This window comes from Cryptomeria japonica, chromosome 1 (assembly GCF_030272615.1).
Source record: "Cryptomeria japonica chromosome 1, Sugi_1.0, whole genome shotgun sequence".
NCBI classification, from domain to species: Eukaryota; Viridiplantae; Streptophyta; class Pinopsida; order Cupressales; family Cupressaceae; genus Cryptomeria; species Cryptomeria japonica.
Genome location: NC_081405.1, coordinates 418,394,821 through 418,420,189, shown reverse-complemented (window position 1 = coordinate 418,420,189; position 25,369 = coordinate 418,394,821).

Below are 25,369 nucleotides of genomic sequence, written 5' to 3'. Positions count from 1 at the left end.
AATAAAGATGTAGGGTGAAAGAGGGTCACCTTGTCTTAGCCCTGTAGAAGCCCCAAAGGTCTCCTGAGGGCTCCCATTGAAAAGGATAGAGTAGTTAACTATATTTATGCATTCCCTAATAAGGTTTAATAGTTTTCCCCCAACACCAATATTTTGCAAAACCTTGAAAAGAAATCTCCATTTAACTCTATCATAGGCCTTCGAGATATCTAATTTTAATACCATACTAGGTTTGACGCTTTTGTCCATAGAATGAATGATCTCATGAGTGGAGATGGTCGTATCAAGGATTTTTCTATCAGGGATGAACCCCTTCTGACTTGAACTAACAAGGAAGTCTAGAAAGGGTTTAAGCCTATTGACCAATACTCTGGTGAAGATCTTGTAAATAGTATGAGGCTGATTGGGTGAAAGTCTTTCAGAGAAGATGGCTCCTGAATTTTTGGGACCAAAGCAATGAAGGTGTTGTTTAACTTCTTGAGAAGCGTTTTGGATATGAAGATATCTCTAGTAGCAAGAACCACATCAGCACCAATCATATCCCAAAATTCCTAGAAAAAAGTGGGAGGGAAGCCATTAGGGCCTGGAGCTTTGTAGGCCCCCATAGAAAACACTACATTCCTAATTTCATCCTCAGAAACCAGAGTCATGATAAGTTCATTATCTTCCATCGTGATGAGGGATGGGAAGCAATGAAGGATATTCTCATTGAGGACAGGGTCTCCAGTTTTGTAGTCATCCTTGAACAGGGCATATAAATAGTCATTAGCCATGAGCCTCAAGCTTACTTCATCTTTGATATCCCGATTGTGGTCATCCTTTAAACAAGAAATGTGGTTCCTTCTCTTGTGGATATTGGTCAATCTATGAAAGAAGGCAGTATTTTTATCTCCTTGTTTTAACCATTGAACACATTATTTTTATTTCTAGTATAGTTCCTCCTTCCATTTCCTTCTTAGAGAGGCCTCCTCCAGATGGGTCGCTTCTAGGAGATCCCCTCGGTCAATTTGTTCCTAAATAGTCACCAAGTTGTTGCTTATTTCCTTTTTTTGATCATCGATATCACCAAAAATGTTTTTATTCTAGCCCCTAACATTACGTCTGATCAAGTCTAATTTATGGGCAACCCTATACATAGGTGTGCCAGAGAAATTAGTATTCCACCAATGTTTAATGCAGTCTTTGAACTCAGGGTGGGTATTCCACATAACTTCATATCTAAAGGGGTAGTTTCTTCTATTACCTTGGGTGGTACTAGAAAGAAGAAGGGCATTATGGTCAGAAACCATTCTGGGGAGGGCCGAGAGTTTCACATTGGAACCAATACCCAAGTTGCCCGAGATGAGAAATCTATCTAAATCTGTCCTGTATAAGGTCCTTTCCTTTTCTAAGATTGGACCAGGTGAATCTTTGACCAATTAGGTCAACATCAAATAAACCATTCCTTCTTATGAAGTCCGTCTGGTCTATCATGTTGTCAGAGTACTCCTGAAGACCTCCCAATTTTTCAGAGGAGAAAAGTGGAGAATTGAAGGCCCCTGCAATGATCTAATGGGCATTGGGATCATTATGAAGAAGTAGATAAATACCATTCCAAAGAGTTAGCCTACCTATTTTAACATTAGGGGCATAAACATTAATGAGGAACTAGGATCCCAGAGCAGAAGAGAGCCCGGAGACAAAAAGTTGGTAGAAAAGGTGATCAGGCTGCCAGAGAACCTAGAGGGGTCCCACATAGTGATGAAACCGCCAGAGGCCCCACTAGCATTACTAATGAAGAGCTTAGCCCTAGGCCAAATTTTCCCAACAACAAAAGTAAAGGGAGCTTTAGTCATTTTGAACTCCAAGAGAAGGAGAACCTCAATTTTATTTTGAAAGATACAATTCTTAAGAGCATATTGCTTTTGGGGGCTATTTAAGACCCTCATATTCCATGATAGAACCTTCATTTCTTACCTTTTATGGACATCTCCTAGGTTTGTTATCTACCATTAGCGACTTCCCTTGCTGCTTCCTTTTTATAGATAATCTCTATGATGGGTGACCCATCTTTAGGTTTGTCCCAACATCAATCTTCACATTCCTAGTCTTGCGTCTCTGTGTGATCCAACCATCATCAATAGGAAGTTAGAAACCACTAGAGGAAGCTCCAGGAGAGGAGACACCCTTTCCCAAGGTAGGGGTAACATGCAAAGTAGTCGAGCATGATGGGCCCTTTAATAGTAACATCTCAGGAGGGGACCCAATGGACCGAGGGGCTGACATGGAAATGGAGCCATTAGTAATCTCTCCCTCCTCAAGAGGGGTGATCATCTTCAGAGGGGTGGAGATAAGAACTTCAGAGGGACCAAGTTTAGTGTTTATCTTTTTTGGAGCTAACAATACCTCCTTATCCGGAAAGGGGTTGGGGGGCTTCCTCAACAACTTTGGCAAGTGAGTTGAGGAGAATATTTATACTCTCTCTGTAAAGGGGTATTCCTTACAACTAGCCCCAAGACCTTCCATGGAAGCAATATCATTATTGGGGCCTTCCGCAACTATAGGACCTTTGAGCTTTAGAAGCTTGGGGTCCTAGACTTTGCACTGAGAGATAATATGACCTGCCTTGTGGTATTTTTGGAAAAAGAGGGTAGCATTGTCATGGACTAGGGTCTGAGTCCAGCTTCCCAACCTAGACTTGAGAGTAATGAAGTTAGGGAGATTATTGCTGATCGTAGCCATGACACAAAAGTGTGCATAGACAAGTTTGGATTTGGTTCTGGTTATGTCGTCAACACCCATATAGTGCCCAAAGGTGTTACCAATCCATTTGAAAATGGCTTCATCCCAATATTCAAGAGGGAGCCCCGGAAGGCAGACCCAAACAGGAGATGACTTTAGTAGGTTAGTCGTCGGGTCAAAACCAACCTCCCATCTATAGAGAGATAAGTTGCATTTGCCATAGGTCCAACAACTAGAGAGGGCCATAGCTGTAATACCCTAAAATTGGTCATCCAAAGCATGGGCCCCTAATCTCGACAATATCACAAAGGTCCTAACCAAAGGCAATTAAATCAACTTTTGAGCACATTAATTAATTATTTAATCATAAAATGTCACATGACAAATCAATTACTCAATATTAATTAAATATTTATTTAATTAATTGAATCATTCCAAGAATATCATTTTGATCAATAATCCTGTTTAATTTATTAAATATCCTATTATTCTCTAAAATTAGAACTCACGGCTTTTGAGAAAAAGAAGTTCAGTTGCATTGAAAAGACTCTTTTCTTGAATAAATCAAAGAATTATCTATTTTATCACAAATGCATGGAATTAATTAGTTCTTATTTCTAAAGCAACTTGAACTTCTTATCTGAATGCATTTCAATTAAACTATAATTGGAATCTATCTCAAAGTTGTCTGAACTTGATTTCTCAATTATTCAATTAATTGTAAATTGTGCTTTTTTGATCTCTCTTGTAATTCTCTATAAATTCAGCCTTCAACTCTCATTCAAATGACCCCAGAGATTTTTGAGAACATGCTTGGAGATTATTATCATGCTAATTGTTCTCTGGAGTCATTGAAGATATTGTGCTCTTTTGATTACTTGCATCTTAGTTTACTTTATCCATTATTGCTTGAATCCATATTGCTTGAATTTGTTATTGCTTGAATTTTTAATCCATCTTGCATCCATATAGTTTAATATCATATAGATTAAATCCTTTGTCTTGGTCTAGTCTAGTCACTGGTATTGATTATAAAAATCTGAGAACAATCTTATACTCGAATCTTTTAGAAGGCAGTTAGTCGTTTTGTTATGGTTTATTATTTATTGATTATTGATTTACTAACAATACATGTAATGACTTAATTGAAGTGTTGTGCCCGCAGCTATCAGACTTATTTACTTTTTCACACACACATTTCTAGTGCCCACCGTGGGGCAGAAGACTACATTTTTTTTCAGCCTCCAAGACTAACTTTTTATTTTTGTTATTTTTCAGATTTTCGTCCGTATAGTCTCTACATAATATCGTACAACATATCTCACAGTCCAAAATGATAAACTACAGGTGTCGTATGAACTAGAATCTTGTATCTACGATCTGGTAAATACTGTTGTACGATTTTGTATTTTTCCTGGTTAAAAAGAGAAAAAAGAAAATTTTATGACTCTGGTTTTCTGTTCAAATTGATTATACTGACGACTAACCCTGGTTGTTTATCTATCTATCTTAGAATTTTTCACAACCTAATCAGTTTTTACAGAATGTTTGTCGAAGAATATGCTTGTCGCACAAAGACAATATGACTACTGATTCGTTGTCTTTGTAGGTTGCCTAAGAAGAATCGACCAAACATCATGTATTATTTAAATTCATTTTTAGGCACCTAAATTGCTATCTGGTTAAAGAACAAATCTGTATTTCATGTTTTAAGTAAATTCTGAGAGGTAGGAGAGTATGCTCTTGTCTTTTTAGACAATTAGAAATCCAAACCCTTGAGGCATTTTCTTTGTTTGATATTTGTACATCTTTAGCAGGCCTACTTTCCCGAGGAGCTTAAAAACTCTTACAACCATTACGGCTGGTGTGAGGGGAACGACCTAAGTGGGAATGACTAAACTCTAAGTACTCCAACCCACTATAAAATAAACGTGATTTAATGAAAATCAAGTCAATGACAGTGCTCGGGAATAGCTCTCCTCAGTACCTTCGGGTATATTGAACCTTGGTTTTCAAGGCTGAGAGACCTCTTAATTGAGTTTATACCATGATGCATAGAACGGACCCATTACTAGATCCAATTAAAATTAGAAGCTACCCGTTTAAACTCCGAAAGGGGGATAATCTTTGTGCAAGAGAGATAGTAACTCTCCCAAGGTACTTGCCATTTTGTGCCCCCATTAGCGTTTGGAGTCGGATAATACGATTTTGAGAATCCATTGCATGAGACTTAGTGGCCATATTTTGATTAGCTATTGGGTGTGTACCCAAGTCTACAAGCAAAGGTTTTCTTCTCTCACCAAATTCCGTAGGGTTTGCATGCTGTGATTGGAGTTACTATTCATATTATGTGTTTTTTGTGTTTTCATCCCTCAAACTAAAACTGAAATACCAAAAACTGAAGAAAACAAGAAACAACTCAGTGATCAAAAACTTTGTCTGTGTCAGAACTAGTCTATCCTAAGTCAAAATTCTATCCAAAATTGCACTCAATAGTCTGTCATCCTAGACATACCCATCTGTCGTACGGTACTAGGCAGCAACTCGTATAAAACACTTTTGTTGTCAGCCTGAAGCTTTTGAATTGTCATCTGGTCCTAAGAAACCCGTCATAAGAATCTCTAATTTTGTCAGTCCAGAATAGTCAAACTTGCCTAAAATAGTCTACAACGAGCATAATACTGGTTATCATCATCCTAAGCATAAACAGATCAAGACAGTGTACCTCTGCCATTTGTGTTGCATGATTTGGTCGATCATCTTTCAGCTAGTTCAAACAACTACTTATAAAACTTAAGTCACTTAGATAATGTCTTATACATGATAGATTGTTCCTGAAACCAGACTGAATCTTAGTCACTATTCTCGAATCAACTTAGATAAATGCCTTATAGATCTTTCTTGAAGCTAGACTAAATATTAGTTGCTTCTCTCAAACAAATAAGTTAACTGAACAACTAGCTCTCAATTTGACCTTGACCTCTGCATCATAGACAACTTTAGGTCACACTAATCCATAAAAATGCCTACTCAAACTAGGAGTTTTTGTAAGAAAGATGCCAGAGGCAAAGGGCAACCCTTTTCGTATAAAGATAATCCATTTTACGAAGAGGATCCCCTGACTGATAAAACTTCATCATTAGAGAGACCAATTTACGATCAACCATCATCTCCCACTATACATGAGACAAAACATAATAACAAAGACAACCATAGTATTCACAGAACTGATAATGATTCCTCATCAAGTGAAGCTAAAGATTCTGAACCTCCCGAAAAATATATTCATAAATGTCAAAAGGATAAGGATTTTCGAAAAATGATGAAGGCTATCATGGCTAAAGAAAAAGAAGACTATTTTTTAGAGCTAGTGAAACAAGGTGTCAAACTTCCTACTAGATATGAGGTTCAGAGACTTATTACTAAATGGAAGAATCACATATAATAATGGTCCACAGACAATTACTAGCCTTACGGACTAAGCTCGTAGAACTAAAAAACAAGGATAAATCCCCAAAACAATATTCTCTGGGGACAATATGCTCATTTCCATTTGACAAAAACCTATACATGCTTCCATTCCCTTCATGAGTTGAGATCCCCAAATTTGAAAAATATGATGGTACCTCAGATCCTCAAGATCATGTTAGGGAATTTTGTGCTGCTTGTATGGAGTTCATGTACGCTCAAACGTATCTCATGCGTCTTTTTCCAAGGAGTTTGGGAGGATAAGCTATGGAATGGTTCTCAAGTCTACCTAAAGGAATAAAAATGTTTGAAGAACTAATCCAACCATTTGGACAACAATATTCATACAAAATTCAACATCCTCTGACTATGATCAAGCTTTGCAATACTAAACAGAAAACGGGGGAGCCTTTTCTTACTTTCCTCCAACGTCGGAGAAATATGTTCTCTAGGTATTCACGACCTATCCCAGATTATGAGAAAATGGATATATTTGTCAACAACTTGGTCCCAGAATTGAAATATAGTATCCAAATGTATGTACACCCATCATTTAACAAAATAGTAGATAATACTATTCAAATGGAAGATGTGCTTATAAAGAAGGGGGATATCTCACCTTGGAAAGAAACACAACCAAGATCTAGCTCTAAAGAGAAGAAGAAGTATTGGAAGTATGGCAAAGACAACAATAAGAACATTGTTAATGACATAGTAGTAGACATTGTTAAAACTAACTCAAAGCCCACAATATTCAACTTGGCTAGTGACACGCAAGCACTCAAAGTAGCTGAAGCTACAACAGAAAATCCTCCAAAGAAAACAAAAGAGTGGTTCAAAGAGAAACCTTGGCTTTCCAAACCTAAACGTGACTTTACTTCTCTTGAAGAATCATATGAAGCCACTTTCAAAACTCTATTGGCAAACAACCTGATAACATTACTAGATAATTCCAAGCCATATGATCCAGAAATCAAACCAAAATGGTGGAGAGAAAATGAATGCTATGACTACCATCGGAATAAAGGTCATAACACAAAAATTTGCATGAAGCTCAAGTATGAGATTCAAGATCTCATAGACGCTGGTAAAATTGTTGTCAGGAATCACCCAACCAATGCTAATCACAAAGCATTTAAAGACCCTTTACCTGTTTATGAACAAGGTGAATCCTCAAAGACCAAAGGAGGTGCCAAAGTAAATTATACTTATACCAGCAATGATAATGTCATCCACATGATTGAGCCTTCCCAATCTGAATATTGCAAAGTGATTATAATCCAAGATAAAAAAAAATGAATCATGATATGCAAGAGCTATGACTAGTTCTCAAAAGAAAGTCACTCTCCAAGGAGCTAGTTCTTCAACTCCAGCTCAAACAACATCAAACCTTCCAGCCTCGTCAAACAAACAAAAAGAATCAACATTTGATAAATTTAAAAGGCTAACTTCATCATCATCCTCTAGATATAGCATTGTTGAACAGTTGAAAAAGACAAACGCTCAAATTTCCATCTTTGAATTGCTAAATATCTCTTCTGATCACAAAGAGATCCTGGACAACACCTTGCTCACCACTAATGTTCCAGAAGATTTAGACATTGATTGGTTTCAATGGGTCATCTGACTTCACCACACTATCTAACTTTCTCTAAAGAAGATGACAACTCGCTAAATCATCCACATAACCAACTATTGCACATTGAAGCCATGATCCATAAACATAGAGTCAAATGTGTTTTGATAGATGGAGGCACGGGGATGAATATTCGTACTTATAGTCTACTTACACAACTAGGATTTTTTGAAAATGTCATTGATCAGGTCAAGAAAATAACAATTAAAGCCTATGATGAAGAGGAAAAGACCTCTAAAGGTCTAGTATCATTACCAATCAGGGTCAGACCTGTAGAAAGAGATGTCCTTTTCTAGGTACTTGAGCTTCCTCTGTCATAAAATATCTTACTGGGCAGACCATGGATTCATGGAATGAAGGCAATTCCATCAACATACCATCAATGCTTAAAATTTCCTTATAACAGAATTGAGGTCAGTATTCCTGATGATACAAATCTCCCCTATAATGCATTGACAAAAGGTGCTAATACCTTTGTGCCTCATAATAGAGCAACCTCTACAAATGAATGTTCAGAAGACCTGATGAAAGGCTTGGAAAAGAAATTGAAAATTACCAATACTAGCATGGATGGATAAAAGATAGAACCAGTACTTTCATTAGTCTCTCTTCTTCCATCGCCGAAACAGTTAAGAAAACCATCAGAGGCTATGAAAACAAAGACTTCAACTCTGAATATCATATATGATGGTCTTTTGTACAATCTTCTACTTCCCTTGTAGATGAAATATAAGAGGATACTGTTCTAAAATGGCTTTTTAAGGAAGATAGTGAAAACAAAGAAGTATGACATTGTGAGATTTCCTCAACACAATATAGTCTAGGCTACAAAGTGATTCAATGCATGGGATATTTAGGTATGGGTCCCCTAGGAAAACATCAAGAGGGTATTATTGAACCAATTCAGTTGCAAACAAAATCAATAAATGATAAGGATGGACTGGGGTACAATCCAAAAAAGACATCAGACCAAAAACATGCTTCTAAGTCTAAGTGACAGAAAAGGATATCGCCTTCAACATTGCATGAAACAAACACTCAACAAATTCAAGAAGAGTGTGTAAAAGAAAAAGAGGAACCAACAATGAAGAAAGAAGAAACACTCAGCACTCAAGCTCCGACGGTGTCAACTACAACAATACAAGGAGTTGAAGTCCCAAAGGATATAAGAGACAAAGTAGAAAGAATCAAAGAATTGTTTGCACCACTGAAAGTTCCAGTCACATACACTGGTAGGAAGCAAGTAGATGATTCAGAGATAGACTCAAATGAGTATGAATGGGGTCCAGACCACCTCTTAGATACATCCAATACAAAAACTCCAGAAGAACCTAGTAGTATCATAGATGATACTCAAGAGCTGATGCGCTTAAAGCTAGAAAAAGAGATATAGGAAATCAGACTAAGAAGACAAGTAGACTATGAACAAGGGCTGGAGGAAGGAAGAATACCAGAAAGTTTTTCATCTATTATATACCCCTCTAAGAAAATAGAACAAATCGGGTATGGGTTTACACAAGAAGAATTGGAAGCTACAAAAGCAGAATCGGTCATCAGTCCAGAGGAAGATGAATGGAGTAGACGACAGGAAATCACAAAACCATCAAGATCATGTCAACAGGTGTGTCAGATACAAATGCTAAATGAGACAAATCTTGAAATAAATTGCAGTATTAAAGATGTTGGTGTTGATACCATACATACATTCACTCAATCACTTGAAGAAGACGAGAAAAATTCATCCAACGACTCTGAGGACTCTGACAATAGTCCTGTTTATGACAATATCTACTCAACATCAAACTCTAAATCCTCTGATATAAATGGCAAGAATCTATCTACTGATCTTGTTACTGTCAAACCTTGATATGAAGTTTAGCCTGGCGTAGAGAATGATGCTACAAGTAGGTCTATTGGATTAGGTCAACTAAATATTAACGTACACTTTAATAATCATGTTCTGACTTTTCCTGGTCTCGAGACATTTACGCAAGGCATCCTTCTAGAACTTGACTTTTTGATCTGCAGTTGTGATGACAATACCATGAACTCCCTCGAACCTGTCCACACTCTATCCTTAGTACATCCCAAATTAATTGACTTTAGCCTACACAACCAACCCATGAATGTACCTACTTTTGCCAATGACTACACATTAGCCTATTACCTAAACACAGTTGAACCCATGTACTCTTCCACCAGTGAAGAGAGTGAAAACATGACTAAAATAGATATCAAGTATCTTAATCGCAAAAATAAGAAAAATAAAAATAAAAGATCTGATGGCTAAAACCACATTGTGGTGGTATCAGAATCTAAAAAAGTGAAAATAAAGGACGTAACTAAAGGTGAAAATCTCTCTAAGGCACCTGAAGGTGAGATACTTGATATACTGCCAAGTCACTTCTAGGAAAGGTATTCTATATTGATCAAGCCAACTCAACCAGTGAACATTGGGAGTCAAGAGACACCACACATAATTCATGTAGCTCAATCACTATCAGTAGAAGAATTGAAAGATTTCACTCATCTCTTTTCAGAAAAGAAGATCAATTTCACATGGACATACTTTGATATGCCAAGCCTGGATCCTGATCTTATCATGCATTTTCTTTCTATCACACCAGGAGTTAAACCAGTCAAGCAAAAAATCTGTAAGATGCACCCTCATGTGGCACTACTAGTCAAAGCTAAGCTAGAAAAACTGTTAAAATCTGGATTTACCAGAGCTATAGACTATGCGGAATGGATTTCAAACATAGTACCTGTGTCAAAGGTAGGCAAATCTATTAGGGTTTGCACAGACTTCAGAGATCTCAACAAAGCTTGTCCAAAGGATGACTTTCCATTACCAAATATTGATATGGTAGTCAACATGACTATTGGGTATGAGATGTACTCACTAATGGATGGATTCTTGGGCTCTAATCAGATCAAAACAGCCCCTGGAGATCAAGAAAAGACAACTTTCACCTGTGCATGGGGAACCTTTTGTTGGAATGTCATGTCATTTGGGCTGAAGAACGCATGAGCAACTTATCAAAGAGCAGTGACAACTATATTTCATGATATGATGCATAAGAATATGGAAGATTATGTTGATGACACTCTAGTAAAGACTATGAAGAGATCCACAGATATTCAAGAGCTTGGCCCTATACTAGATAGAATGGAAAAATTCAAACTTCGACTAAATCCAAAAAAGTGTGCATTCGGAGTGACATCTGGTAAACTACTTGGCTACATTATTTCAAAGAAGAGAATTGAGGTTGATCCTAAGAAGGTCCAAGATATAATGGAAATGCCGCCTCTGAAGAACATCAGTCAAATTAGAAGTTTACAGGGACGTCTCCAATCAATCAGACGCTTCATTTCTCAACTGACAGACAAAGCTCAACCTTTCACAAAAGTATTAAGGAAAGGAGTAATATACAACTAGGATGGATAATCTGAACAACACCTTCAATAGATCAAAGAGTACCTATCCAAACCATCAATATTGATGCCATCAATTTAGGGAAAACCATTGATCTTATACATATCAGCCATTGATTCATCATTGGGGGCACTTCTGGCACAACAGGATGAAAATAAAAAAGAGAGAGCTATATATTACATCAGCAAAACATTTGTGTCTTATGAAATGAACACACTATAATAGAAAAAGCATGCTTGGCATTAGTCTTTGCATCAAAAAAATTGAGACATTATATGTTGGCACATTCCATCAAGCTAGTAGCTAAGATTGATCCGCTCAAGTATCTTCTCAACAAAGCAACACTCACTAGAAGATTGGCAAAATGGGTCATGGTTCTTACAGAGTTTGATATTGAATATGTGGAACGCAAAGCCATCAAAGGACAAGTAATTGCAGATAAACTTGCTGAAGCTCCACTTGAAGACACTCAACTGCTGCATATAGAGTTTCCAGATGAATCAATAATGCACTTTACTCAACAATCCTGGAAGATGTTCTTTGATGGATCTTTCACCCAAAATGGTTTTGGTGCTGGAATACTATTTATCACTCCTCAGAAATATTCAATCCCCAAGGCTTACAAAATTCTATTCCCTTGCAAAAACAATATTGCAGAGTATGAAGCTTTGGTAAACTGGATCAAGCTAGCTATTGAATGGAAGGTTCTAGAGCTACATATCTATGGAGATTCTCAACTAATTATCAATCAAATCAATGATACATATCAGACTCAAGATGAGAAACTAATGCCTTATAAGAGAATGGTTGATGATCTCAAGAAGTATTTTTTCTTTTGTATCATTCCAGCAGATTCCCAAATCAACAAACTGAGCATTAGATGCTATGGCCACTTTGGTGTCTATACCTAAGTTACAAGAATCCAATTTTTGCTTTGAATTCCTGGTGGAAGAGTTACATTACCTTGCCTATGATTCTCCTGAGACCCAAATAGTTTGTTCTATTATTGGACATGACTCATCCCGATACAACCACATTTACTCTTATCTACGAGACTAAATTATCCTTGAAAATCTTACCCGTAATGAGAAAAGGAACCTAACTTGAAATGCTTCATGATATGTCATCATTGCTAGTGATTTGTTTAGATGAGGTTTGGACGATACATTGCTTAGGTGTCTAGAAATTGAAGAGTCTAAATGTGCATTATCAGAAGACCATGAAAGTATTTTTGGATCTCATTTTAATGGTCCTACATTAGCACGGAAACTACTACGGGCTGGCTACTACTGGCCAGACATGGAGAAGGATGCTATAAATTTTTCTAAAACTTGTGAGAAATGTCAGCTACAGGGAAATCTCATACATGCTCCAGCAAGGGATCGCATACCCTTCATCACACATTGGCCTTTCCAGTAATGGGCCTTTGATCTCATTGGCCAGATCTATCCTGCATCATCCAATGGACACAAGTTTATCATAAATGCCACTGAGTACCTCACTAAGTGGGTAGAAGTGGTTCCGCTCATCAAATGAACCAGTAAACAAGTAGCTCTGTTCATTCTAAACCATATAATTTGTAGGTATGGAATACCTTCGTCCATCGTGACTGACAATGGAGGACAATTCAAGAATAAAGATTTGGACGAGCTCCATGAGGAATTCAAAATTAAACAACACTGGTCATCTGTATATTACCCTCAAGGTAATGGACAAGCTAAGGCATCCAACAAAAACCTGTTGACTATCTTACACAGAACAGTAAATAAATATGGGAAGGATTGGCATCTGCAACTCAATCCTGCATTATGGGCTTACGGAACAAGTATCAGAACACCTACTGGGGCTACACCTTTCTCTTAGGTGTATGGATCCAAAGCAGTATTACCTATTGAAGTAGAAATACCATCTCTAAGAGTCTCTTTGCAAGGTCTTGTTACTGATGAAGACTATAGGATATCTAGATTGCAAGAACTCGATTTGCTTGATGAATGTCGACAAGTGGCATTTGATCATCTTAGAGTATATCAAAAGAGAATATAACAAGAAGGTTTGACAAAGAGAATTTTAGGTTGGTGACCTAGTTCTGAGAGAAAATCCTAAAAAATCAACAATTTCGAGACAACAAAGGAAAGTTTGAACCCAACTGGCTGGGTCCCTACATCGTTACTACAGTATTTGGCTCTGGTGCCTATCAGCTCTCAACATTGGAAGGAGAGAAACTTCGTGAAATGATTAACACCATCCATTTGAAGAAATTCTTCACTTAGCATTCTTTGCTCCAACAACCTGTACAGCTAAAAAAGCCCTGAAAAAAAATTAAAAAAATCATAAAGTCCTGAAAAAAAAATTAAAAAAATCATAAAGTCCTGAAAAAAATAAAAAATAAAAAAATGCCCTGGTGAAAACCTAGTAAATAGGCACCTTGGTAAAAAAAAAATGAATCTCTGCCAAGCAGGTGAAAACTTGGTAAACAGGCGCCTCTTGTACTCAACGATCCATCTATCAATGCAACGTTGACATTTCTTGCCTTCATGCATCTTTATTATTGCTTGTACATATATTTCGGTCATCTTTGTGACATTTTGGTTCGTTGGAACCCTCATGGCTTGAAACTGATTAATGTCCTAGTCTTAGGTTAATCGACAGAGCACATTACATGTCATAAGTAGTATCAACCAAGTCATCTTTCCGTTAGTGAAACCTGGTCATCCACTCTGAGTCAGTCACCTGTCTCCTAACTACCAAAGAGTTTTATCACTGAGTACACAAGCAAAACAACAAAATTGAAAGCAATCACTAAACAATTTGAGCTATGAATGAAAATTTTCTTTGTATGTTGTCTTTTATATTGATTTTTGATTATTATCCCTCTGAGTAACTCGAGGAAGTCTATCTTGACTAAGAGGAGCAAGGATTGGGGCACAATATTTTCTTTGTTTTCTGCTTGTAGGAATGATTTCGATGATCTGGAAACATCTAATAAGCTGGGTGTCTATGATAAGAGCCTTCACATCAAGGTGAAATCACCACACATACCTCGAATCCGCTTACTTGAATGCTATAGGGAGGTTCCCATCATTTCTTTGTCTGTTTTGAGCGAATTTATTTATCATGCAATCCGGGTCCCTGCATAAAATGTCCAAGGATATGAATGAAAAAAAGGGTCATTGCGGACAAGATAATTAATATTGCACATGAAAAGAAAGGAACTCTAATCTATTTGTTATGTTTGTTATGCTCAGTGATGAAACTTAAGCATTTTAAATCCAGTGACTAGGTTTAGGTTGCATTTCATTTGGCATCTCATTTTGCATTTCATTATGTATTTTGTGAATTTAGAGTGATTTTGGTATGTTAATAATCTCTTTATATTCTGAATGAGAGTTGGATACATCATCATTTCTTAGCTAAGTGGCCTCTTTTTCATCATTTCTCCAATCGAGTACTTGTGTATTGAGATGTTAGCTGCATACATAAGCATCTTATATAGATTCATACATTTCATTATCACTCATTTCCATTCATCTTATTGCATAAAAAGGAAGAAAAATAATATATATTTGCTTTGCTCATTACTCATTTTCATCATTTATTTGCATATGAAAAGAAACAAAAACAAACATTCATATTCATCTGCATTATATACATCCATGCTAAATAAGAAATGCATACACATAGAATAAAGCATATAGAAAAGCATCTCAAAAATGAATCAACACAAGTACAATGAAGTCAAATCAGATATCATATATATATATCGTATAAAGTCTCAGAGTACAAAATGATGTCAACTGACATCTACAAACTCTCATCGGAGCAAGAATCGTATAGGCTACAAAAAAATGGGCGTGTCTACAAAAAATCTCAGAGCTACAAAAAGAGTATCTAGCTCTTGGCCTCTCCCTCATCACCTGGTGGAGGAGGTGGAGCCTACTGACCAGGATCCTGACAAGGTGCTTGTGCTCCCTCTGATTGTGCCATGTACTACGAGTAGGGTACAACCTGCTATGCTACTGGAACAACTACGCTATAAGCCGCAACATAATAAGCTGCTCGACTTGTCTGATTAAGAACCTCCCACTGAAGAGTGTTGCACTCTACCCTCATCGCTACAACCTCATGATCGTGCTTTTCCCTCATCTCTGTGACCTGACGATCATGCTCTGCTCTCATTTTCGTGACCTAACGATCGCGCTCTGCCCTCATCACCGCGACCTGAGAATTTCGCTCTGCTCTAAGCTCCACAAGCTGACGATCTCGCTCAGCCCTAAGCTCTGCTAGCTGTCGGTCTCGCTCTGCCAACTGAGTCTATGCCACTATTAGCTGTGACTGCAAACCCACTAGGTGTGCTCTCATCGACCGCACTGCGTCGACCACCTGCTCTCTTGCAGGCTCTCCACCCCCATATCCTCCCCCATCTCCTCCACCATCTCCACCTCTGGCTCCACCCTGCTCCTCCCATCTCTATCTCACCTATCTCAGAGCTACTTGCTCCTCCTCATCTCCACCCTCAAGCACCCTCGCTCCACTCAGTCTCACACCCACTACCCCAAGGGATCCACCCTCACCCCTCTGTTGTCTACCTCTAGTTGGAAACCTGCTACTGCTAGCACCAGAATCACCACCTGTCTACCTCAGAGCCTTGGCTCTCTGTCCCTGTTCCTGTCCCCGTGCGGGGGCATCATCCTCAATCTCCTCAATATGAGGTGCCTTCTCTGCTAGATCAGTAAATCTAGAGAAAGGGTGCTGCTAGAACTAATCCGTGTACTGGGGCAATACCCCCACATCTGCAATGTCATCCATGTAATCCCATTGGTGTCATTGTAATCCAATCAACTCCTGCATACCCAAGGCATAAGATAACCTCGGTGCCCATCTCCGCCTCTCCTCATCAGCATATCGTGCATATGTAGTGAACTCCTATGAGATCCCCTGAGGTCTACCATACTGCCTCATCACTCAAGAAACCACAGATCACTTAACCATAGTCTGTGATCTGCCAATGAGTGGGCGAGTAACAAACAGATCTCTCTGAATAATCCTCCAATCATCCCAAGGCTCTAAACCCCTGTAAGGTCTCCATATAATGGCTATCAAGTCATCTAGCTGCCGTCTCCAAAAATCTGTCTTGCCCAGATGGGGCTGAGTAATATAACCTAAATATCTATATACAATAGGCTGACCAGGATCTTTGTCATCATCTACAATTAGCCTGCATACTGGGAGGTGCTCCCACACTCATACATGTAAGATCAGAACTCCAACAACCATGCTCTTCCCCTCCCTATAAATAATCTCATGCATCTTGTGATACATGTGCTAATAAACAAGAGCCCCAGCCTAATCTCTGAGGGGTCTCAACAAGCCTCTCCAACATCCTGCCCCATCCACACAAAAATCCCTACTGTCCCCTATCCAGCATAAGAAAATAACTGGTAAACCCTGCCAAGATGCAAGCAAGTGGAAAATCCTCACTGTACCTACTCATCATCATGTCTCGACTGATAGAACATGTCAAAATATCTGGATCCCTGAAAACATGTCTGACAACCTATAATCCAGGAAGCTGCGCTGCATCATAATCCACCTTACCCCCAGCAAAAGGGATACAAAGAATCCTGTAAACATCCTCGGGAGTAATGGTCATCTCCCCAACTGGCAAATGGAATGTGTTATGCTCTGAGTAAAATCTCTCAACTAACATCGTGAGCATACCGTGATTCACACAGATATTAGGTAAATCAAGAAGGTGGGTCAATCCACATAAATCAATATGTGCCCGGTCAACCTCTGACAACTGACGCACTAATGTCATCATCAGTGGATAGACAGATCTAAAAAGAACATGAGGCAATCGAACCTGCAAAATCAAACAATGAAGCATCAAGAAATATTTCAAACGAGCTTATAAGAGAAGCAAAACATCACGCAAATTCAACTACGCCAATTGCAAAATCAAAATTTCAAGTTTGCACCTTAAAAAATGCTCACTGTTTTCCAAATGATAAAACATAGAAGGGCATAAACTCATACGAGTCAGGAATGGGCTTTGTATGACAAAAGACTCCCATACGATACAGGATTACACCTAGGATGACAAAAGGAACTCTTTTGAATGTTGTCGTACGATACAAGGGTAGCCCTCAAATGACAAAACTAGTAGGCTTAAATGATAAAACAAACTTCATCAGTTTGTCATACGTGACAGGATCCTATATCGCATGACAAAATAAGAATGACCGACTTTAAACGTGCTAAAAATTGAAAAATTCAACAAAAAATTCAAAAATGAAATGAATAAAAGGCTTAAGATCGATCACTTACTGCTAGCTCATAGTCCTGAGGTTGATTATGTCGTCTTTGTCGCTCAAATCAATTCTCACGAGTGGGAACCACCATTTTTCTTCACAGAAGGCTTTTCAAATTTTCAAACTTGGAGGGTTAAAATGAATTGAAAATGACACTTTTACCCCATATATAGCCAAAACCCTAATTTTTCAACTTGCTCCGATGGACATGAAAATTGTACCCTTAGCTAATTTGCCCGTTCTGATTCCATTTTCAGGATCAAAATCAAAATACAAGATCATTTTCATAGTTAATTTCACAATATGGACCACTTAGCACTTTTTCATCAGATGCTCATTCTCGCTTCAATTTCTCATGAATCAACGTTGAATCTCAATTTCAATTCTACATATCACTTTGTGCTCAATTTCTCATGAATCAATGCTGAATCTACAAAAATTCCTCTGAATCATTTGTGCTCAAATCAAAATCATCACCAACAATTTCCTATAATCATGTACCCTCGCTATCTTTTGATTTCGCTCCCGAGGGGGCATACCCATGACCTCATGACCTCACATCTTCGAAGTCGAGAAATTTTCAAATGTTCATCAAAAGTCGAGCAAACATCTTTTTCAAATAAAGAAAATCAAATCAAATTCTTATTGCTAAGGGGCATCTCAGCTTCATCACTTCACATCAAGTTGAGATCTCTCAATCATCTGAATTGAAATAAATCGCTAGGGGCATATTAGTTTCATCGCTTCAAATCAAGCTGATATTTGTCTTCATTTGAATCAATCTCTTAACGTTAATCAGTTTCATCGCTTTTCATCAAGCTGATTATTCATTTAAACTCAATCAAGAGTTTAAAGAGTATCTTTGATCACACGCTCAATCTAAGTAGGTGTTTAGTTTCATCGCATCAAATCAAGTTGGACAGTTTATCTTCGCTCATCGTATCTTGATCCATCAAGTTCAAGATCAATTTTATCTTTGCTTGCTTTGTCTAGTTCAATCAAGTTCTAGATTAGTAAGATCTGCTTCTTGATCAATCAAGTTCAAGTCCAGTATCTTTGCTCTCTATGGTTCCTAGTTCAATCAAGTTCGGGATCGGTATCGCTTTAATCAAACTCTATTCAGCTTCTTTGCTTCAAATCAAGCTAAACACCTCTCTTTTCATCGAGTTCGTGATCAATCAAGTTCAGAACTGGCATCTCCTAAACATCAACTATTATTTGAACCAACACACTGCTCACACATTTATTCAAAGAGGGGAAATGTAATACCCTAAAATTGGTCATCCAAACCATGAGCCCCTAATCTCGACAATATCACCAAGGTCCTAACCAAAGGCAATTAAATCAACTTTGAGCATATTAATTAAATCTTTAATCATCAAATGTCACATGGCAAATCAATTACTCAATATTAATTAAATATTTATTTAATTAATTGAATAATTCCAACAATATCATTTTGATCAATAATCTTGTTTAATTTATTAAATATCTTAGTATATTTAATTAATTAATAAATTTGCCATTTAATCATGCAAAAAAGGAATTAATTAATCACAAAGCAAGAGTTAAATTGAAAATAAAATAAAAGAATTAAATTGAGAGAGAAATCAAACTTGAGATATTATTTCTTTCTTATAAATTGAGATTAATTAATTGAATCATTCTCTAAAATTAGAACTCACAACTTTTGAGAAAAAGAAGTTCAGTTGCATTGAAAAGACTCTTGAATAAATTAAAGAATTGTCTATTTTTATCACAAATGCATAGAATTAATTAATTCTTATTTCTAAAGCAACTTGAACTTCTTATTTGAATGCATTTCAATTAAACTATATTTGGAATCTATCTCAAAGTTGATTGAACTTGATTTCTCAATTATTCAATTAATTCTAAATTGTGCTTTTTTGATCTCTCTTATAATTCTCTATAAATTCAGCCTTCAACTCTCATTCAAATGACCCCAGACATTTTTGAGAACACGCTTGGAGATTATTATCATGCTAATTTTTCTCTTGAGTCATTGAAGATATTGTGCTCTTTTGATTACTTACATCTTAGTTTAGTTTGTCCATTATTGCTTGAATCCATATTGCTTGAATTCATTATTGCTTGAATTATTCATCCATCTTGCATCCATATAGTTTAATATCATATAGATTAAATCCTTTGTCTTGGTGTAGTCTAGTCACTAGTATTACTTATAAAAATCCGAGAGCAATCTTATACTCACATCTTTTAGAAGGCAATTAGTCGCTTTGTTATGGTTTATTATTTATTGATTATTGATTTACTAACCATACATGCAATGACTTAATTGAAGTGTTGTACCCACAACTATCAATCTTATTTCACCATTTCACACACACAATGGCGATGTCTTCCTCAGTAGTAAATTTAAAGAGGAAGAGAGAGTCAGGCATTGCACTAATTGACACTTCCTTCCAGTCTCCATTTGTCCAAAACCCATTTCCTAACCATTTCCACTATAGTTCGGAGAGAGAAAAATTTCCCCACCAGAGTGTTGCTCATGTTTAGCAGAATGTGGTCCAAAAATTTGTTGGGGAGCTCAATAGCCGTGTCTTCCTCAATTTGTAAGAAGACAAGGATAAGATTGGGGTCCATCTCCCCTAAATATTTCCCCATCAACATATTTTTCCATCCCTTAACAATCATGTTGTCAACAGAGGTCCCATTATCTTTTAGCTCATCATGAGCGACATAATCCTTGGGTTTAGGAATGGAAACCTTAGGCTTGTTCAAAAACACCACGGTTTTAGGATAATTAGCAGTCACTTCCTTCAGGGAGGAGTTAGCAAGCGGTTTATCAACCAAGCCGGGAATTGCATCCACTAAAAGGCCAAACAAGGATACGAAAAACTTTATTCAGCACCGTAGAGACCAGAAGGGGATTAGGGTCAGCTGGTGGGGGGGATTATCCCCACCCACAAGAGCCACCATGGATGGGGAAGGTTCAAAATTCAAAATTTGCAGAGCAGGAAAGTTGCAAAGAGGACCTTCACTACACAAGACTTTTACTAATTTTCCTCTTAATTAATTACATAATTAAAATTATTTAATTAATCCAACTTTATTCCCATATTCTAAATTCAAAAATCAAATTCTCCTCTCTTCTTGATATAATTAAATAATTTTATTATCTAATTAATCCACTCTTGTCCCCTTTAATTAAATAATCTTTATTATTTAATTAAATATATCTTCCTATCAATTTCTCAGAATTAAATAATTATTTCAAATTATTTGATTTATTAATTATGTCTTCACAATTAAATAAATTCTTTAATTTATTTAATTGTTCCTCCATTTTCTAAAATTAATTTCTTCTAAAAATAAATAAAATATTTTATTTTATTTATCTCTCCTACAACACATGTTTAAATCGCTAATTATTCCCTCCTATTAACTAGCACTAACTTTGAGTTCCACTCACAATCACCTTTTTTAAACTAAACCAGTCAATCCACCTCACTCCCAATCAATTTAGTTAACAGCCTAATCATCTTTGTTGACATATCAATCAATTCTAGTTACATGAGCAATCAACTCTCAATCAAATTGTCCCAACAATCAAATTGGAAGCTTTATTCAATTTGAATAATGCTCCCACTCGTTTCTCTCACTCGCTCCCCTATAGCTACTCTCCCCAATGACTCAGATCTGGTCATTGTCGATGCTTCTGGTCGTGTAGGTCCCTCTTGGGCATCGGTGGCTACTGGGGGCCCTCGCCCTGATTCTGCTTGGGTTTCACGGGTTCCATCTTCTAGTTTTTGCAAAGGGGAAGGAATAGGGTTTACCCCTGTCTCTTGTACTACCTCTGCCAATGTGAATAAGGATTTCGATTGGGAAATAGAGAACAATGTGAAGGTTTTTACGCAACATAGTGCTATCTATAGATTCAAGGGTATTTGGCCCAGCCTCCTGGAGCTGCATAATTGGATCTCTCATCACTGGGATCCTCTCATTTCTGGTACAGTTCACATATACCCTATGGCTAAAGGTTTCTTTCTTGCTAAATTTGAGAATGCTAAAGATAGAAGAAATTTTTTGTGTGAAAGCTTTTTCTATGAGAAAGATATTATGTTGTTTTTGGCCAAACCCCGACACTCTGATTTTAACCCCCTCTTTGAGAAGTTCAACAAAATTCCGGTTTGGGTTCAGCTTCGTTACCTTCCTCTCTATTTATGGGCTGATTCTCTCTTTGAGTAAATAGGTGATGCTATTGGGAGTTTCATTATAATGGATAATGAATCCTTTGAGCTTTATCATAGTACTTTTGATCGCATTATGGTGGAGCAAGATGTGTCTAAGGGATTACTAGCTGAGATTGCCAATAATTCCTCATTTGGCAGCTGGGTCCAAACTTTGGATTATGAAGGTATTCCTTTTAGATGTCATAGATGCTTTAAAACCAACCATGCAGCTAGGAATTGTGGGCTTTTGAAGAAAAATCCTGGGGCCTCATGGTGGTCGGGGGCCTCATACCAACACAACACAGTAAAGAAATATTTGGACTCTTCTAAAGAGTTGCTGGATGATGGGGTTTCTACTATAGCTAGTTTGGATTCCTTAATGGTGAAGAAAGATTCTTCAGATGCCACAAAGGATGTTTTGTGATTAAAGATGATGTGATAAAGGATGTTATTGTCTCTTCTGCTGAAAATGGTTATTTGTCTCTTACCTCGCCAGCTGCTTCATTATGTGTTGACACAACGTTTCCCCCTATACTGGATATGGTCCCGTGTCCACGATAGTTGTTGCTCCCTCTACTGATGCTCTTTCTTCCAATCTGGATAGATCGATGTTGGGCTCTTCAGATTGGTCTATTGCGACAACTAAAGTTTAAGAAGGATGGATTACTGTAAAGGGGAAGCATTCAAAGATGTCCAAGCCCTCTTTTGATATGACTCTTCATTCACACAATGCCAATTGTAAATATTGAAAGCCCTTTTAGTTGGTTGTTTGGGCTAGTTTTTCTGGCCCTATCTTTGGTTGGGTTGCTTGCTGTCTTTCAGGGCAGACTCTATTTTTTGTTGTTGTCACCCTCTCCTCTTTATTAAGCAATCTAGTTTTATCCCTTGTTTGATTTGTAAACAAGGGAGAAAACTACTGATGAAGCACTACAAGTCTGAGATCCATAGTCCACATTCTATTTGTGGAGGGATTTCACTTTAGACAAACATGAAACTTTGGACTTCAACAAGATCATGACGTGACAAGACTGAGATCAAGCAAACATAATAACATCCTATTGACCTATCAAATCAAAACACTCAAACTATGCCAAGGATTATTTCAGCATAAAGCTTAATGCATGTTTATTTTCTTATGTCTTTTGATTGTTTCTAATTTTATCTTTTGTGACATGTCTTTTAACTTTTCCAGGATGTCTTTGACTAGATATTTTATCTCCAGGACATCTTTGACTAGAAAGGCGATGATGGGGCATGTTCACTTCTTTGTTTCTTATGGATTGTTCCTTAGTAATATGATGACTCATCTTAGGACATGATTTTCTAAGATCATTGAGGACATATGGGTCTTATGTGAACAGGGGCATTCCTTTACTGTCTGATGTGTCTTCCTACTCACAATGGGTATGTCGATTCATTTGGGTCTAATCCATATCCAAATGAGTTTATCCTTTTTCTATAATAAGCTCAATGAAGATATACACACTTTAAAAGGACAAGAATATTCATTGCCTTCATATCCCTTTCTCATCATCCATTTTCTCATCACTTTCATCCTTTTCTATCACTTCAATATTGTCTTCTGCATCAATCATCTCTTTCATCATCTTCTTTATTTTTCTTATCTCGAAGAGATTAATTAATCACTTTATCCAACTGATACATGTCTCTTAAATTTTTATCAATCACTTTATCAAATCAATCAACTTAGTTCTTGAGATTTCATTGCTCCCTAATCAATCAATGATTCTACCAAATTGTCTTACACTAGCATCAATCTCAATCAGCTTAATTATCTTATCGACTTGGATTTACTGATTATTTCCATCAATTTTTTAGTTATGCTTATCAATTGTACATTTTCATCAAATGTGCATCTCAGTTCAATCACTCGCACAATATCATTCATTCATCCTTTTCTTGTGATCTATCAAGAGATTAATTTCCATCACAATCCATTTGATCAATCTCTTGATGGGAAATATCATATCAATCATCATCCTTACCAGGATATCCCTGGGGCATGTATTAGTTAATCATTTTCTTTGAAACAATGCAACATGATACATTGTCTCAAAGAGGGGCAAAATGTAGACACATAAAAAATTCCTCTAATAATCTTAATGCTTTTATCAATATGTGGATCCATTATTTATTTATTGATTCCTTATTATTCCATTCTAATAATATATTATTCATTATTTCATAAATTCATTTTAATAATATATTCCATATATTTATTATTCTCCATTAAATCCATTCATTAAGCCTATTTTATATCTTAACCTCTTCAATATCACAAATTTATCCTTTATTTATCCTATTCCACCTTCACCAACTGCATCCACCTAATGCATGTGGGACAAAAATTTGCGCCATTATTTTATCCCACGTTTGTCTTGATACTTAGATCCACCCTAAGGACATCTATTTAAATCTTGCTCCCTCTTGCTTTCATATATTTGGCATTTTTTAATCTCTCGTTCTTGCATATTTGATTTCTCTTACATCTTTTTTTCTTTGAAAGTTTGATCATCATAGTGCTATCTGTAATACCCTAAAATGGTCATCTAAACCATGGGCCCCTAATCTCGACAACATCACCAAGGTCCTAACCAAAGGCAATTAAATCAATCTTGAGCACATAATTAATTCTTCAATTATCAAATATTACATGGCAAGTGAATAATTCTATATTAATTAAATATTTATTTAATTAATTAAATCATTCCAAGAAAATCATTTTGATCAATAATCCTATTTAATTTATTAAATATCCTAGCATATTTAATTAATTAATAAATTTACCAATTAATCATGCAAAAAGGAATTAATTTATCATAAAAGAGGAATTAATCACAAAGCAAGAGTTAAATTGAAAATAAAATAAAAGAATTGAATTGAGAGAAATCAAACTTGAGATATTCTTCTAAATTGAGAACTTGAAATGAGAAAAACAATTAAAATGAATTATTAATCATTCTCTAAAATTGGAACTCAAAGCTTTTGAGAAAAGAAGTTTAGTTGCATTGAAAAGACTCTTTTCTTGAATAAATCAAAGAATTACCTATTTTTATCACAAGTGCATGGAATTAATTAATTCCTATCACCAATGCAACTCGAACTTCTAATTTGAATGCAATTCAATTAAACTATAATTGGAATTTTCTCAAGGTTAACTGAATCTGATTTCTCAATTATTTCAATTAATCCTAAATTGTGCTTTTTCTTGGTCTCTCTTGTGATTCTCTATAAATTCAGCCTTCATCTCTCATTCAAAACACCCTGGAGATTTATTATTATACACTTTTTTCTCTCGAGTCATTGAATATATTGTGTTTGCTTTTTGAGATTATTGCATCTTAGTTTAGCTTTTTGCATATTTCATGATTGCTTGAATTCATATAGCTTATTATTCATTCATCTTACATCCATTTTAGCTTAATCTCATACTCATATAGATTAAATCCTTCATCTTGGTGTAGTCTAGTCACTGGTATTGCTTATACAAATTTGGGAGCAATCTTATACTCGCATCTTTTAGAAGGCAATTGGTCGATTTATTATGGTTTTCATATTCATG